We start from the raw sequence: 15034 nt of genomic DNA, 5'->3' as shown, positions 1-15034 counted from the left end.
GAAGCACATGGCGGGCGGGGACGAGAATTGATTGAATATTTCGACATCCCTATTGATATTAAGTTCTGATGTGTTATTGATTACTGTACTGTTGAAAGTTCGAATTAACGTCACCCATGGTACTTGCCCGCAAATGTATATCTAGATAATTTTATTGTAACTGGCCCTGTCGTATTTTAATTATAAAATGTACGTCCACCGATTCCGTAACTGTTAGACACCTTAGTTCTTGCAACCTAATGGCCCGCCCGTTACGTTCCTCTACAGTGTAAATGTCTATTCATCATATACGATTACAGTTTGCTCCGTGGCCGGCCCACGTGGTTATAGGCTCGTATTTATATAATGAAATTTTCACAATAAAGGTTTTTAAAAGAAAACATGGTAGTAGTATATACATTGGTAAAGTTTTTAATAATAGTCACTGTTTTAGAATCATTAAAAGGCAAGTGAAATAAAGCAGACCAATTACATGAAGGGTAAAAGGTATAATACGAAGGAACGCAGTAAAGATAAATGGTCAAGGGCTGTTGTGTTTTCTATTCCTGCAACATAAAGTGATCGATAAGAATCTCATATTCAGGCGTATCGGCGACTAAGACAGCAGGTCGACCCTCTTTTGCTCAACGGCTCCGTCATGGGACGAAGAAACGCTCTTTTTCTCGAAAAAAGAATATATTTTACTTGCAGGACAGTTGTAAAATTTCCGGGAAAGTACATTAGCCTGGAACATTATAACATATATTTAAGAAAAAATTATGTTCGGAAGTAATGAAAAGCGTAATTTTTAGGTCATATGACCAAGCCTTTCATCATTACAATAAGAAAAGTAAAATGAACCAATGAAAAGTTTTATTAACAAGTCACATGACTTGTTATGCTTACGTTACGCGCTGCGCGCCCCGGATGACTTCCGGATGCGCTAACGCGGCGCGTCATATGACGCATTACGCGACAACGCAGGTACAGAATATAGTCAAAATGTCTCCACCAACCAGCGGTCGGAACACAACCCCTTTCAGCAGGCTAAATAGTTCTGTTAAATGACAACAGAAGGGACAGGCAACAAGAACCATCAGTCAAAGAGGGGAGGGCTAGTTCTTCTCTACCGGGTTACATTGGGGCGCTACCGGAACTGATCGAATTGGTAGTCTACAGTGTTTCTGGATGTTTCAGACTGAAGCTGGGGTTAGCATGAGAGCAGCACCATTTCGTAGCTCCGTCGTGGTCATTCCGCAACCAATCATGGCAGCCGTTCTTTATCGTTATTTTGGGCGTGGTGGGTGGCGGAGCCGAGCTGTTTTGCAGCCATCATTGTGTGGAGTTCAGTTCATCTCACTAGTTTTGTATTTGTCATGAGGGGTTGTTCCTAATGTTTCTATTTTAGCGAGGTCAAAAAGAGATCCCATTAGTGGCCTACTGATTTTGCTCGATTCCTTTTCTTTTTTTTTACACGATTTTTCGTTATCTGCAAAGACTAAACAGAGTATTGCGACTGTGTTTGTTTGTAAATAGAGAATGAACCAAAGAGAACTAATTCTAAAACAGTAAATACTTGGATAACAATGAATCAAATGGAGAGAGAAGCAGGCACGACGGATTACAATGGGGGCAAAGACCTGCGTTAACTACCTTTCACTATCTGCAAAGAGAGAGTACTCCTAATAGAAATGAGGGGGGGGGGGCACCATTCAAAGCAGATCAGTGTGCATAAACACGAAAATGTTTTCACTTACCACGTACTTGACATTCGACAGCTTATGATATTTGCTATTAAAAAACCATTGAAATTCACTGAAAAAACCATAGGTTATAGACCATATATAGTTAGGAATTAGCATTTACAAAACCTTGAAAATTCACTGAAAAAACCATAGGTTATAGACCATATATAGTTAGGAATTAGCATTTAAAAAACCTTATTTTACTCACACAAAACCATTGAAATTCCATATATAGTTAGTTGCACTAACTATATATCGCGCACCTGCAATCCACTGCTGATGATGTCACATATTACATCATTCATGACATGGTCAGTGACATCACTGATGACATCACTGATGACATCTCAAATGACATCACTGATGACATCACTGATGACAACATCCAGTGACTGTATGTTTCTGTAAAGTTAAAATGTGTCTTACATATTGAAGAATGAGTGGAAGTATAAGTGTCTGGACAAAGGATTTAGTAGGTGCATGACTGAATGCATGAGTGAGTGATTAAATGTGTCTCACTGAGTGCATGGGTTAGTGACTAAAGTGTCTTAATTTGTGCATCATTATGTCTGTTGTTCTGTAAACTGCTGCATGTTTTGATCAGTAGCTATATGATTAACTATATGGGTTACTGATTGATTGTCCAAGTATTTGTATGGGAGACTGAGTGTGTGTGTGGCTGGCTGGGAGGTGTGTGACTCTGTGCAGATCAATGTGTACTTGTATCAATGATTGTATAACAAGGTAAGTATGTGTTAGTATATGTTTGAAAATGTAAGGTGCTCTATGTTTAACTGTATAGACAAGAAAATGGAAGTGTCATTGATTCTTTACAGGACTGACTAGGTGTGTGAGTAACTCCATGGATGAGTGGCAGACTGTGAGTGTCTGTATAGGTGTATGAGTGCATATGATAGTGTTGTAAAGATGAGTGATTGTATGTATGAATGATAGTATGGGTGAATGAGTGAAGGTGTGTGTAGACGTAGGAATCAGTGAGTGCGTATGTAGTAACTAGTATTGGTGTGTCAATGGTTTCAAAAATTATATTCTGTATTTAACACTGGGTGAAACAGAGGTTATATTAAAATGTGAGGAGATGCATTGTATTGTCACATGAATGATATCATCAGTGATGTGGTCATTGATGTCAAATGAGATGTCATCAGTGATGTCATCAGTGATGTCATTTGAGATGTCATCAGTGATGTCATCAGTGATGTCACTGACCATGTCATGAATGATGTAATATGTGACATCATCAGCAGTGGATTGCAGGTGCGCGATATATAGTTAGTGCAACTAACTATATATGGAATTTCAATGGTTTTGTGTGAGTAAAATAAGGTTTTTTAAATGCTAATTCCTAACTATATATGGTCTATAACCTATGGTTTTTTCAGTGAATATATATATATATATATATATATATATAGCCCAACACAAAAAGCGGCGTGTTCCTGCCTCTTTTTTTTCTCTCGGCGGGCACTCGAGAGGGTCGCCAACCCTAAAACATTCGAACACCTCCTGGTTATATTCGTTTTCAAAAAACCAGTCTCGAGGCCCCAATGATGTGCAGAAAGGTTTATTAGGCACAAAGACAAATTACCCTACGCGTTTCGAAGTCAGCCGACCTCTTGCTCACGTGAGCAAGAGGTCGGCTGACTTCGAAACGCGTAGGGTAATTTGTCTTTGTGCCTAATAAACCTTTCTGCACATCATTGGGGCCTCGAGACTGGTTTTTTGAAAACGAATATAACCAGGAGGTGTTCGAATATATATATATATATATATATATATATATATATATATATATATATATATATATATATATATATATATATATATATATAAAATTTCTATGGCAAAATGAAACCCCTCATTTTGTTCCTTTTCAAATTAAATGTATTAAGTGTTACCACTTTATTCCAATCAAGATGACTTCAGGTGTGCCATACTTTTGTCATAAGTAAGACTGTTAGCGTTCTAGTTGTTCTTTAGAACACTCTGGGACATTCTGTCATTGGGCTATAGTTGGGCTACATCTGGCTGATATTTGGGCTAAATTTGGGCTCTTTTGTCTCTGGTGGCCATCTTGGGAGACTGCATATCAGAATATTTTTAATGAAATATAAGAGGATTTGAGAAGTCACTCAAACTGTGCCCTAATTTTTCTTTCTTCAGCACTAATCATAATTTCTATGGCAAAATGAACCCCCTCATTTTGTTCCTGATATTTGGGCTACATTTGTTTTTTTTTGTCTCTGGTGGCCATCTTTGGGCTACATTTGGGCTCTAACATATATATAGCCCAATGTAGCCCAATATATATTTTTTCAAAGTTAATTTTCGTAAAAACCACTGGATCACATATCTTAAGACATAGCAAAGGCACATCGGGCTACCAGTCCCTACAATTTTGCCAAGTTTGGTGGAAAACCATTCAGCCGTTCGGGCTAAAAGTGAGTCCAACCGCCCTATGGAAATTAACATGGGGAAAACACGTTTTGGGACCCCCCTTTTATCTCGGCTCCCGCTTGACGAATCCCCCCAAACTTTCAGGGAAGGAGCGGAGCGCGGCGAGGCAAAGTTAAGGAAAATTTCAGGAAGATTCCTCAACCGGCGCCAAAGTTATTCCCAATAGAATGTTGCGATTTCCCTATGGAAAACAATCCTAACTATATATGTAATATGTGACGTCATCAGCAGTGCATTACACGCGCAAGTTATAGTGAGTCCAACTAACTATAACGTGGAATTTCATTGGTTTTATATCAGTAAAATTTCCACCTAACTACAACTGGTGTCAAACCTATGGTTTTTTCAGTGAATTTCATAGGTTTTGTAAATGCTACTTCCTAACTATAACGTGTGTAAAACCTATGGTTTTTTCAGTGAATTTCATTGGTTTTAAAAATGCTAATTCAGAAATATCTCGTGTATACAACCTATACTTTTGTCAATAAAGGTCTGGCAATATTTTTTTCGGAAACAAGCCGTTTTCTTCACTGTTCAAGTTGCATAGAGACTCCTTGTAAAGCGATACAGAATTAGAAAGTCTGTACCTTGCCTTTTTTTGAACGCATTAAAATTTGTCTGTAAATAAAAATAGCCTTTCTAAACTTTCGTGCTCGATCCGGTGTGCGCACTCTCGGCAACAGTTCTCAATAAAATGGATAGCGCATTTCCAGGCTTTCGTGCGCAACCGACTGCGCGCACCCGCCTATATATTTCGTGAAAACTTTGCAATCTGAACTTATTGAATTTCTTCATAGACCCATCAAAGAACTTATACTACGTCAAAGACACTAAACCTAGGATTCTTTTTTATTATGAAAATTGACATTAAATGGAGCCGAATGTCTTTTTAAACTTTCGTGCGTGACCGAATGTACACACCTTGGTATTTTAAAAAAAAATATAAAAGGTTTTATACTTTAACAATTGTATGCTTGAATCGAGCTCAGAAGATATATTAAATCCGGATGTGTTTGGATTTACTCCTTTTCACGTTTTGAAACTTCGCTGAATTAGACCGCTACTTCCAAATGGCGTACGTGACCAGATACTGTCACCGCCTACACGTCCCGAGACGCGCATGTGAAGTCATGTGACTCGAAAACAACACTTCCAATTGGTTCTTAGTAGTTTCTATTCTGCAATTTACACGGAGGACTCCACCCACTTCCCTCACTATCTTTTGTACTCTCAAAAGAGAACAACGTTCAACATCCTTTGGAAGACTTTGCTGAAATGGCTGCCGCCCCGCATTCATCTTCCGAATCGGAAGGAAATGAGCGACTACCTTTAAAAAGAAAAAAGGAATCTTTTATTTGGCAATTTTTCACTTATCCTGAAGAACAAAAGAAAGTGAAGGCGCCAAAAGTTACCTGCACGATATGCAATTCGGTTCTCTCAAGAGGAAATCCAAGAAAAAAATATTCCTTTTCCATACATACCATGGTGCGGCATGTCAAACAAGTGCACCCTGTGGAATTCGCACAGGCATTGACAAGAGCCCTGGCCACGCTATTACCATTAGAGGTGGCCAGCACATCTTCTGATCGACGACCTGTATCTCCATCGAGTGCTGTGATGGACTTGAGACCATATCTTGCAAAGGTGCACATGAAATGCAACGAGTGTGGAGAAATTCTTCTGTACGGAGAGCAGAGCCTCATTCTTACTAAACTAAAAATTGAGAGTCATAAATGCCCCAAGAAAAGATACATTTCTTCATTTCATTTTGATCCTGTGTCACACATGAAAATGTTGTTGCAAGTTTAAAAAATCAAAAACAACATAACACTTGTTTAAAAAAAAAAAAAAAAAAAAAAGTTCTTTTCAGAACTAACTCATTCTACCAAAAAGAGCTCCAGAAGCATATTATAAAGGGGGTTTATCTCCGCTTTTTTGGCTTTCGTTCGTGCGCGACCGTGTGCGCGCACCTGCCTATATATTTCGTGAAAACTTTGCAATTGCAACTTATTAAATTTCTTCATAGACCCATCAAAGAACTTATACTACGTCAAAGACACTAAACCTAGGCTTCTTTTTTATTATTATGAAAATTTTCATTAAATGGAGCCGAATGTCTTTTTAAACTTTCGTTCGTGACCGAATGTACACACCTTGGTATTTTAAAAAAAAAATATAAAAGGTTTTATACTTTAACAATTGTATGCTTGAATCGAGCTCAGAAGATATATTAAATCCGTATGTGTTTGGATTTACTCCTTTTCACGTTTTGAAACTTCGCTGAATTAGACCGCTACTTCCAAATGGCGTACGTGACCAGATACTATCACCGCTACACGTCCTGAGACGCGCATGTGAAGTCATGTGACTTGAAAACAACACTTCCAATTGGTTCTTAGTAGTTTCTATTCTGCAATTTACACGGAGCACTCCACCCACTTATCTCACTATCTTTTCTACTCTCAAAAGAGAACAACGTTCAACATCTTTCGAAAGACTTTCTTTTCACGCGATAATGTGAAATACTGAGATTTACAGGATTTTCTATCAGATATGTGTTCCCATTTCTGTTGAAGCACCAACACCGTGGAAAATTCCACCGATAGCAGTGATATTTTTAACGCCGAGCACCGGCGATTTTTATCACTTAGAAGCCTTCCTATTATGAAGGTTTATCTCCTAAGTCTCTGATTCTCAAACTGTGCAACACGGCTCCCCTGTGTGCCGTAATGAAGTGCTAGCGGCGCCGCCCACACTCTAGTGTGACTAACCATCTATAAATTCCACAGACATCTCTACCCTGTTATCTGCAATTGTGAGCATCAAAAGGAGCTGCGCTACGCCCCTGTGAGAGGCCTCACTCCCACTGCTGCAACGGCTTGGCAGTCCTCCAGATGCACAGGAACAGCCCCTCTGATCCATTGAAGTTCTCTGTCGTGAGAGGCCTCACTCCCACTGCTGCAACGGCTTGGCAGTCCTCCAGATGCACAGGAACAGCCCCTCCGATCCATTGTAGTTCTGTGTCGGTCTCAATACCACTTACGAAATGAAAATAAGCACTGAAGAATATTCAAGCATGTAGTACTCCTCCTGCTACAGCATACAGAATGCATTGTATTACCTATAAAAAAGTGAAACACCCACGCTACAATCATATAGAATACTTCCTCTAAAGAAGCCTGTGAATAACTTTAAAACATCAGGTTAACCTTTTTTTACTCTCTCATCATTGTTAAAGATAAGTATTTACAATACTATATTAATCAATGCCATGGTTGTTGCTTTTTAATTTTAAAAATCTTGCAATATTTCACAAACCCAATACTTATGGCTTCTTATTCCTGACAAAAATATTGCAATATTACATACCTACATAGAATAACAGAAAAAACATAAAACTACAAAGGCCAAACAGTCTACTAAACGCGGATTTGTAACCTATGGGGCAGATTTATGTTAACTACTTCATACCCAGATATGCACCAGTTAATGTGCACCACAGTATGCTAGTGCTCCGTTACCCATGGTGTGCCACATTTGAAATGTGGCGCACCATGGTACAAAAACACCATACATGCGTAACACATCTGTGCTGAAAAAGTAATACATTGCTAGAGTTGCATCGCAACTGTGATGCAGCTCGAGCAAGGCTCACCAATGCACTATATTCACAATCCTGCGTCAATACCTACGCCTGCTGCAAGCACATGCACAGTTTTGAAACAGCATGGGCCTGAAAGTCACTGAGTGAAATATCATACATTACAGTCAGCCACTTTCAAGACGCATTCCTTCAGAGGAACACTTACCGTTTATTAGAGGTAGATCGTCCGACTCCACCGGAGGACACCCCTAATACAAGCATTTGCAATGCAATAGGTCTCGCATTTACACGAGTTTTAAATATTGGCATAGTAAATGACTGCCTTTTATTTAAGTTTTAAAAACAAAGAAAAGGCAGTCATTTACAATGTCAATAGCTCAAACTTGCATAAATGCGAGACCTATTGCAAATGCTTGTTATAGGTGCTTCTGGGATGAGTTTACATTACAGGACACCCTCTTTGTTGCAGCTCATATCTTTTTCTCATCTTGTAAAGAAAACACCGACCACTCGTCGGAAAAGCGGAACATTTTGCGGACTACATGGCAGACTTTCAAAAAGTGTCACAATTGATGGAGCACGATTTTAGTAAATAAAATACAATCTGCTCAGAGAAAATCCACCCGTGTGTGTTTTAATAAAGTACTAATGTGTGTGAAATCCCAAGAATACTAAAAACGTGTAAATTCTGGAAATACAACTGGAAAATGTGCAAATGTTCACGAATTTAAAAGTCAGAAAAACACATGTTGTGCAGATGACATAGAGAATACTATCCTGTCTGTTCATTTGTTTTTATGTTTCCCGAAATGCAGGAATAAACAACTGCAAACACAAGAGAACTTTTATTCTTCTTGAAAGTTATGTAGGCCTTAGAAAATGACTTTTCTAAGAAGAAGAAGGGAGGGAAGGCAAAGCGGCGGGTAGAAGAGAGAGGGCATGAAGGGATCGAAGGCAAGGGAAAGAAAGGGAAGATGGACGAGATTAAGAGGAGCCACAGATGGACTTTAGAACAAAGCAGCGCTGGGAGGGGGGCTGGGCACGAAGGAAGGAGAAATGCGACTGATGGCCTGGCGGCCGTGAAGTGTGAAGTGTGAAGCAGTGGGCGGGGAAGCAGATCCCTTTGAAGCTCTCGGAGGCAGGAGCAAATGGTAAGGGGAGGAGAAATGCTGCTGGAAGGCTCGGGCAAGCTCGTGCACGAGGACGTGCACTTGATGAAAACGCTTTGCTTTAGTTTAGCTCTTGGTTTCACCCCAATAGGGCTCGCCTATTATATCCCTGCGGGATATTAATAGGCGAGCCCTAAAAAAAGACATATATATAAAATGCGGACTAGCCGCTGTATCGTGCTAGCAAACTTTAACTTAAAAATCGTTAGAAAAAACAAAAGGAATCGAGCAAAATCAGTACGCCACTGATAGGATCTCTTTTTGACCTCGCTAAAATAGAAACATTAGGAACAACCCCTCATGAGAAATATGAAACTAGTAAGAGAAACCGAGCTCGACGCCATGATGGCTGCAACATAGCTCGGCTCCGCCGCCCACCCCGCCCAAAATAACGACAAACCCTATGCAAATATTATAAATAAATACAACACACCAGCAAAGTAACAGGGTAAAACGTTTTATTAAATAACTATTTACAAGGCAGCCTGCTGCAACATGAAAACAACACTTCCAATTGGTTCTTACTAGTTTCTATTCTGGAATTTACACGCAGCACTCCACCCACTTCTCTCACTATCTTTTCTACTCTCAAGAGAGAACAACGTCCTACATTTTTCGGAAGACTTTGGTGAAATGGCTACCGTATCTCATTCATCTTCTGAATCTGAACAAAATGATAGACTACCTTTAAGAAGAAAAAAAGAATCTTTCATCTGGCAATTTTTCACTTATCCTGAAGATCAAAAGAAAGTAAATGCACCAAAAGTAACCTGCACGATATGTGACTCGTTTCTCTCAAGAGGAAATCCAACAAAAAAATATTCCTTTTCCATACATACCATGGTGCGGCATGTCAAACAAGTGCACCCTGTGCAATTTGCAGAGGCATCGACAAAAGTCCTGGCCACGCTATTACCATTAGAGGTGGCCAGCACATTTTCTGATCGACGACCTGTATCTCCATAGAGTGCACAGATGGACTTGAGATATTTAACTATATATGGTCTATAACCTATGGTTTTTTCAGTGAATTTTCAAGGTTTTGTAAATGCTAATTCCTAACTATATATGGTCTATAACCTATGGTTTTTTCAGTGAATTTGCTCCGCCGCCCACCCCGCCCAAAATAACGACAAACCCTATGCAAATATTATAAATATATACAACACACCAACAAAGTAACAGGGTAAAACGTTTCATTAAATAACTATTTACATTGCAGCCTGCTGCAACATCGATCCAAATGCATGACACTGTTCCTGTCAAGGTAGCATAGCTGGCGGCCTAGGGGTAGAGGACCGTTGTGCAAATACCCCGGGGAGGACTCTGGATATGCTTGGTCCCTGAGATTCTTCGATGTCACTGCCTTCCACAAATGGCATAAGTCCTGGATGTTCGGTGCCATACTTGAGGGTTTGACCTAAAGACACGTCCTGCGGTGCCCTGGTCCTACCATCACATATACATGCGCCAGGAGACGGCGTGGGGTGCACTGGAAGGGAGAGGCGGCGCGAACGAGCCTCCCCCACCTCCCCAGGTGGAGGTTTCTCAGCTACACCCCAGCGCTTCACTGATCTCCTTGTCCTCAGTCAAGCATCAATAGTAAGATTTTCATAGGTGAGTGTAGATTCATAGTTTGCCATCCACAGACTAAAAGCCTGGAGTGGGAGTGAAAAAACCATAACTAGGTAAGAAGGAACGCAGAGGCTGTAGGAAGGACTCTGGATATGCTTGGTCCCTGAGATGCTTCGATGTCACTACCTTCCACAAATGGCATAAGTCCTGGATGTTGGGTGCCATAGTTGAGGGTTTCACCTAAAGACACGTCCTGCGGTGCCCTGGTCCAACCATCACATATACCTGCGCCAGGAGACGGCGTGGGGTGCACTGGAAGGGAGAGGTGGCGCGAACGAGCCTCCCCCACCTCCCCAGGAGGAGGTTTCTCAGCTGCACCCCAGCACTTCACTCGACATAGGCGGCCGGCTCCCGGGGTCCGGCGGAACCTTTAGCCTTTTGGTGACTCTTCCATTCTGGACCTTGTCCCACAATCCGTTTGACCTGAAGACACGTCCTGCGGTGCCCTGGTCCAACCATCACATATACCTGCGCCAGGAGACGGCGTGGGGTGCACTGGAAGGGAGAGGCGGCGCGAACAAGCCTCCCCCACCTCCCCAGGTGGAGGTTTCTCAGCTGCACCCCAGCACTTCACTCGATATAGGCGGCCGGCTCCCGGGGTCCGGCGGAACTTTTAGCCTTTTGGTGACTCTTCCATTCTGGACCTTGTCCCACAATCCGTTGGACCTGAAGACACGTCCTGCGGTGCCCTGGTCCAACCATCACATATACCTGCTCCAGGAGACGGCGTGGGGTGCACTGGAAGGGAGAGGCGGCGCGAACGAGCCTCCCCCACCTCCCCAGGTAGAGATTTCTCAGCTGCACCCCAGCACTTCACTCGACATAGGCGGCCGGCTCCCGGGGTCCGGCGGAACTTTTAGCCTTTTGGTGACTCTTCCTTTCTGGTCCTTGTCCCACAATCCGTTTGACCTGAAGACACGTCCTGCGGTGCCCTGGTCCAACCATCACATATACCTGCGCCAGGAGACGGCGTGGGGTGCACTGGAAGGGAGAGGCGGCGCGAACGAGCCTCCCCCACCTCCCCAGGTGGAGGTTTCTCAGCTGCACCCCAGCGCTTCACTCGACAAGATGAGTTGCGCCCGCTCCTGCGGCACATTGCCTCGCTCGGCCAGCTCAATTACGCCTGCTCTTGCTATTACAGCGTCTCACCCGCCATCCGGCTGAATTGCACCCACTCTTGCGGTACAGCGACAGGCGGCTGCCACGGTGCTCAGGAAATGGCGGTCGGCTCCACAGACTTGGGCCTGGCCTGCAAGGATGGCTCTGGACAACCCTGGAACTTGGACGCTTGACTGCTACGGCATGGGCCCCATTCCCAAAAGCGTCCCCTCAGCCTTGAAGATTCTACAAGAGTCACCGGGGCCCCCGACTCCCGCAGACTTCCGGTGGGGAGCGACTGCCATGATTGCTCGCGGAATGGCCACGACGTAGCCACGGGGTGCTCTCATGCTGACGCCAGCTTCAGTCTGAAACTTCCAGAAACACTGTAGACTACCAATTCAATCAGTTTCGGTGGAGCCCCAACGACGTATCGCGTTGTTGCATAATGCGTCATGACACGCCGCGTTAGCGCACCCGGAAGTGCTCCGGTGCGCAAGGCGCGAAGCGCAGCTTCCCAGAAGCAATCCGGGGCGCGGCGCGGAGCGCGTAACGTAAGCATAACAGGTCATGTGACTTGTTAATAAAACTTTTCATTGGTTTAGAAATATTTTTTTTCCCAAATGATGAAAACCCCTCCTTGTTTCCTCTTGGCTCCTGCCCCCTCCCCAAGTCTTGCTCGGCCAGCTGAGTTTCGCCCACTCTTGCGGCCTACGACATGGATACGCCGGGGCGTTATGGATCAGTATGAGCAAATGTACACTTGGTGATTCACAAGCAACAACAAGCCTTTGTATTTGGGGCTCTAAATCAACAACAGTGACAGAGAACAGAACCGAACTAAGCACTCAGGGGCTACGTTTAAACGTAACATCTCCCCAGAGTTACATCACCTTACACACACATCCACTCTGATCTCCTTGGCCTCAGTCAAGCATCAATAGTATGATTTTCATAGGTGAGTCTAGGTTCATGGATTTCCATCCACAGACTAAAAGCCTGGAGTGGGAGTGAAAAAACCATAACTAAGTAAGAAGGAAGGCAGAAACAGAATCTTCCTCTGCAACATCCGGCTCTGCATCGCTACTTACTTATAAATGCAGAAAAAACTCAATTAACACAAGGGCTCTTTTCAGAGCCACCTTATATCAAAGCACTGAAACTACTGATTTATCTCCATTTTCACACTCTTGTAAATAGGTGTGCGTGCCCGAGTGCACGCACCCCGCAACTTTAAAAAAAAAAAATATATATATATTTTCGCCTTTAAGGACCTTACTGCACACCCTGAGAGAACCTACGCAGCAAAACAATCTCTACCTTCTCCCCTTTCCATGTTCCAACGCTTTGAAATGAACAATATATTTATCGCAGTGACAAAATGGCGGTCAACACTTCCTGATTTCCTTCGAATCGAACGTTAACAGACGTCACGCAGCAAAAAAAAAAAATTCCGCGCGCAGCCGCTGGAGTGCGCGCACCCGTGCGCGCGTATAGATATATAATTGACTTTAACTTTAATTTTCTCAGCAACTACTGAACGGATTTACACCATTCCAAAAAAAGCGTAATCTGCGAGCCGGACTCTACAGTTTTGCCAAATTTCTTATAAATCCATTCAGCCGTTCGACCTGTAGCCGTGTCTAAACGTCCTATGGAAAATAACATGGAGAAAACATGTTTTGGGACCCCCCTTTTATCTCAGCCCCCACTTCACCAATCCCCCCCAAACTTTCAGGAAAGGAGCGCAGCGGACCGAGCCATCTTCTTTGAGAAATTAACAAAGATTCATCCACCAGGGCCAAAGTTAATCCAAATAGAATGTTGATGATTTCCTATGGAAACTAGGTCCTAACTATAACTACCTACTGGCGACCGCCAGTAGGTAATATATATATATATATATATATATATATATATATATATATATATATATATATATATATTCGTCTTTCTCACTTCAAGACCTGTCACATTACTCTTTGCTTTCCACCTGCAATTAGCTGTCTGACCTGTGCGCTGTGAAGCATCTTTAGACTGCAAAATACCCAGATCCGTCTTCAGGGTCACCGACCAGACAGACCACGCCTTTGATTTGCTACTAAGAGTATCTCCGATTCTCACTTGCTAGAAGTTCCTGAACTGAAGTTTCTCTTACACTCGTCCCACACTTCTAGCGCTCCGAAGTACCTGCAATGCAACCTATTTTAGCACTATACAAACCCCCGTGGTCAAATATCGGCATTGTTTGAAGGCTTTTGGGTGGAGATCAACAGATAGCTGGACCATGTCCAACTTGATTTCTTTATCCCCATGGAGCCAGTCCCCCCTCCGCCCCCCCTCCATAAAGGAACCGGACCCCCGCCCTGCCCCCCCCCCCCGCCCTAGCTCGTATGGAGTCAGTGCTTTGGGTGTTTTATATATGCTCTTTACTTGTACCTGTTTACTCTTTTCTGTAGAACATTTATGCATCTAGCGTGAATGGCGGCTGTGTTTTGACTGTCAAATTTCATTTTATTACGTGGCTGGTGGCTAAAGGTTTTTAAATAAGACGTGATCCAGTTTTGAAGAGGTGGCCACCGAGATTGTGGAATAAAAAAAAAACCACAGATTTACTGCGTGTTTATAAACTGAAGATGGCAGTCGCACAGAATATATGACCTGTCAATGTGCGTGGGAGAGGGGGTTAAAATGTCAGCAGGGGCCTGCCAAGCGGCCTGAGCTAGAGGCCAGGGAGGGAGATGGTGAACTATAGCAATAATAAAGTAACATTTTACTCGTTTTTCAGCTCAATTGGTGCTACAGACTGGCCAACTGGCTTTTGGTGGGAGGAGGTGGTGGAAAGACATTTTATTGTGTGACTATCCCTGTGTGTACCTTGCACTTAATTGTGGGGGTCGGCCTGTGTTCTAAATCCTGCAATATTTGATTTAGGCCTGGGCGCAGTGACCAAATACTTCCCCGCGCTATGCGGCGTAGTAGGTTAGTTTGCGTTAGGTCGCGCAGTTCATGCTGATTTTTAGCGCTAGGTGTTTGTCCCGCGTTGGAAAATCAATGTGAACCAGGCCCGGACTGGCCGTTGCGGGCACCGGGCAATCCCCCGGTGTGCCGCAAGGGTGGGGGCCGGTTTTGTTTCAGGGCCGTTTATGAAGCATAGCTGCAAAATCTGCCCTGCAACAAAATCGGCCGAAAACCGACCCCGGCAGAGAGCTCAGACCTTCCCCCGGGGGCAGGCCGAGCACTTTGCCGGGGCCGGTTTTGGTTCCCAGTCCAGCCCTGATGTGAACAGCACAATGTGCAGCGCAAGAGGTCGCTGCTTTTTTCTT

At 43.2% G+C, this 15034-nt stretch overlaps 1 protein-coding gene across 2 annotated transcripts in view; it reads left to right on the top strand.

The window, feature by feature from the left end:
- Positions 1–15034, top strand: part of CD82 (CD82 molecule) — a 221013-nt gene that overhangs the window by 132412 nt on the left and 73567 nt on the right. The window lies entirely within an intron of this gene.

This window comes from Lissotriton helveticus, chromosome 3_2 (assembly GCF_964261635.1).
Source record: "Lissotriton helveticus chromosome 3_2, aLisHel1.1, whole genome shotgun sequence".
Lineage (NCBI taxonomy): Eukaryota > Metazoa > Chordata > Amphibia > Caudata > Salamandridae > Lissotriton > Lissotriton helveticus.
Note: the sequence above shows the minus strand (reverse complement) of the source record. Positions and strands in the feature narration are given on the sequence as shown.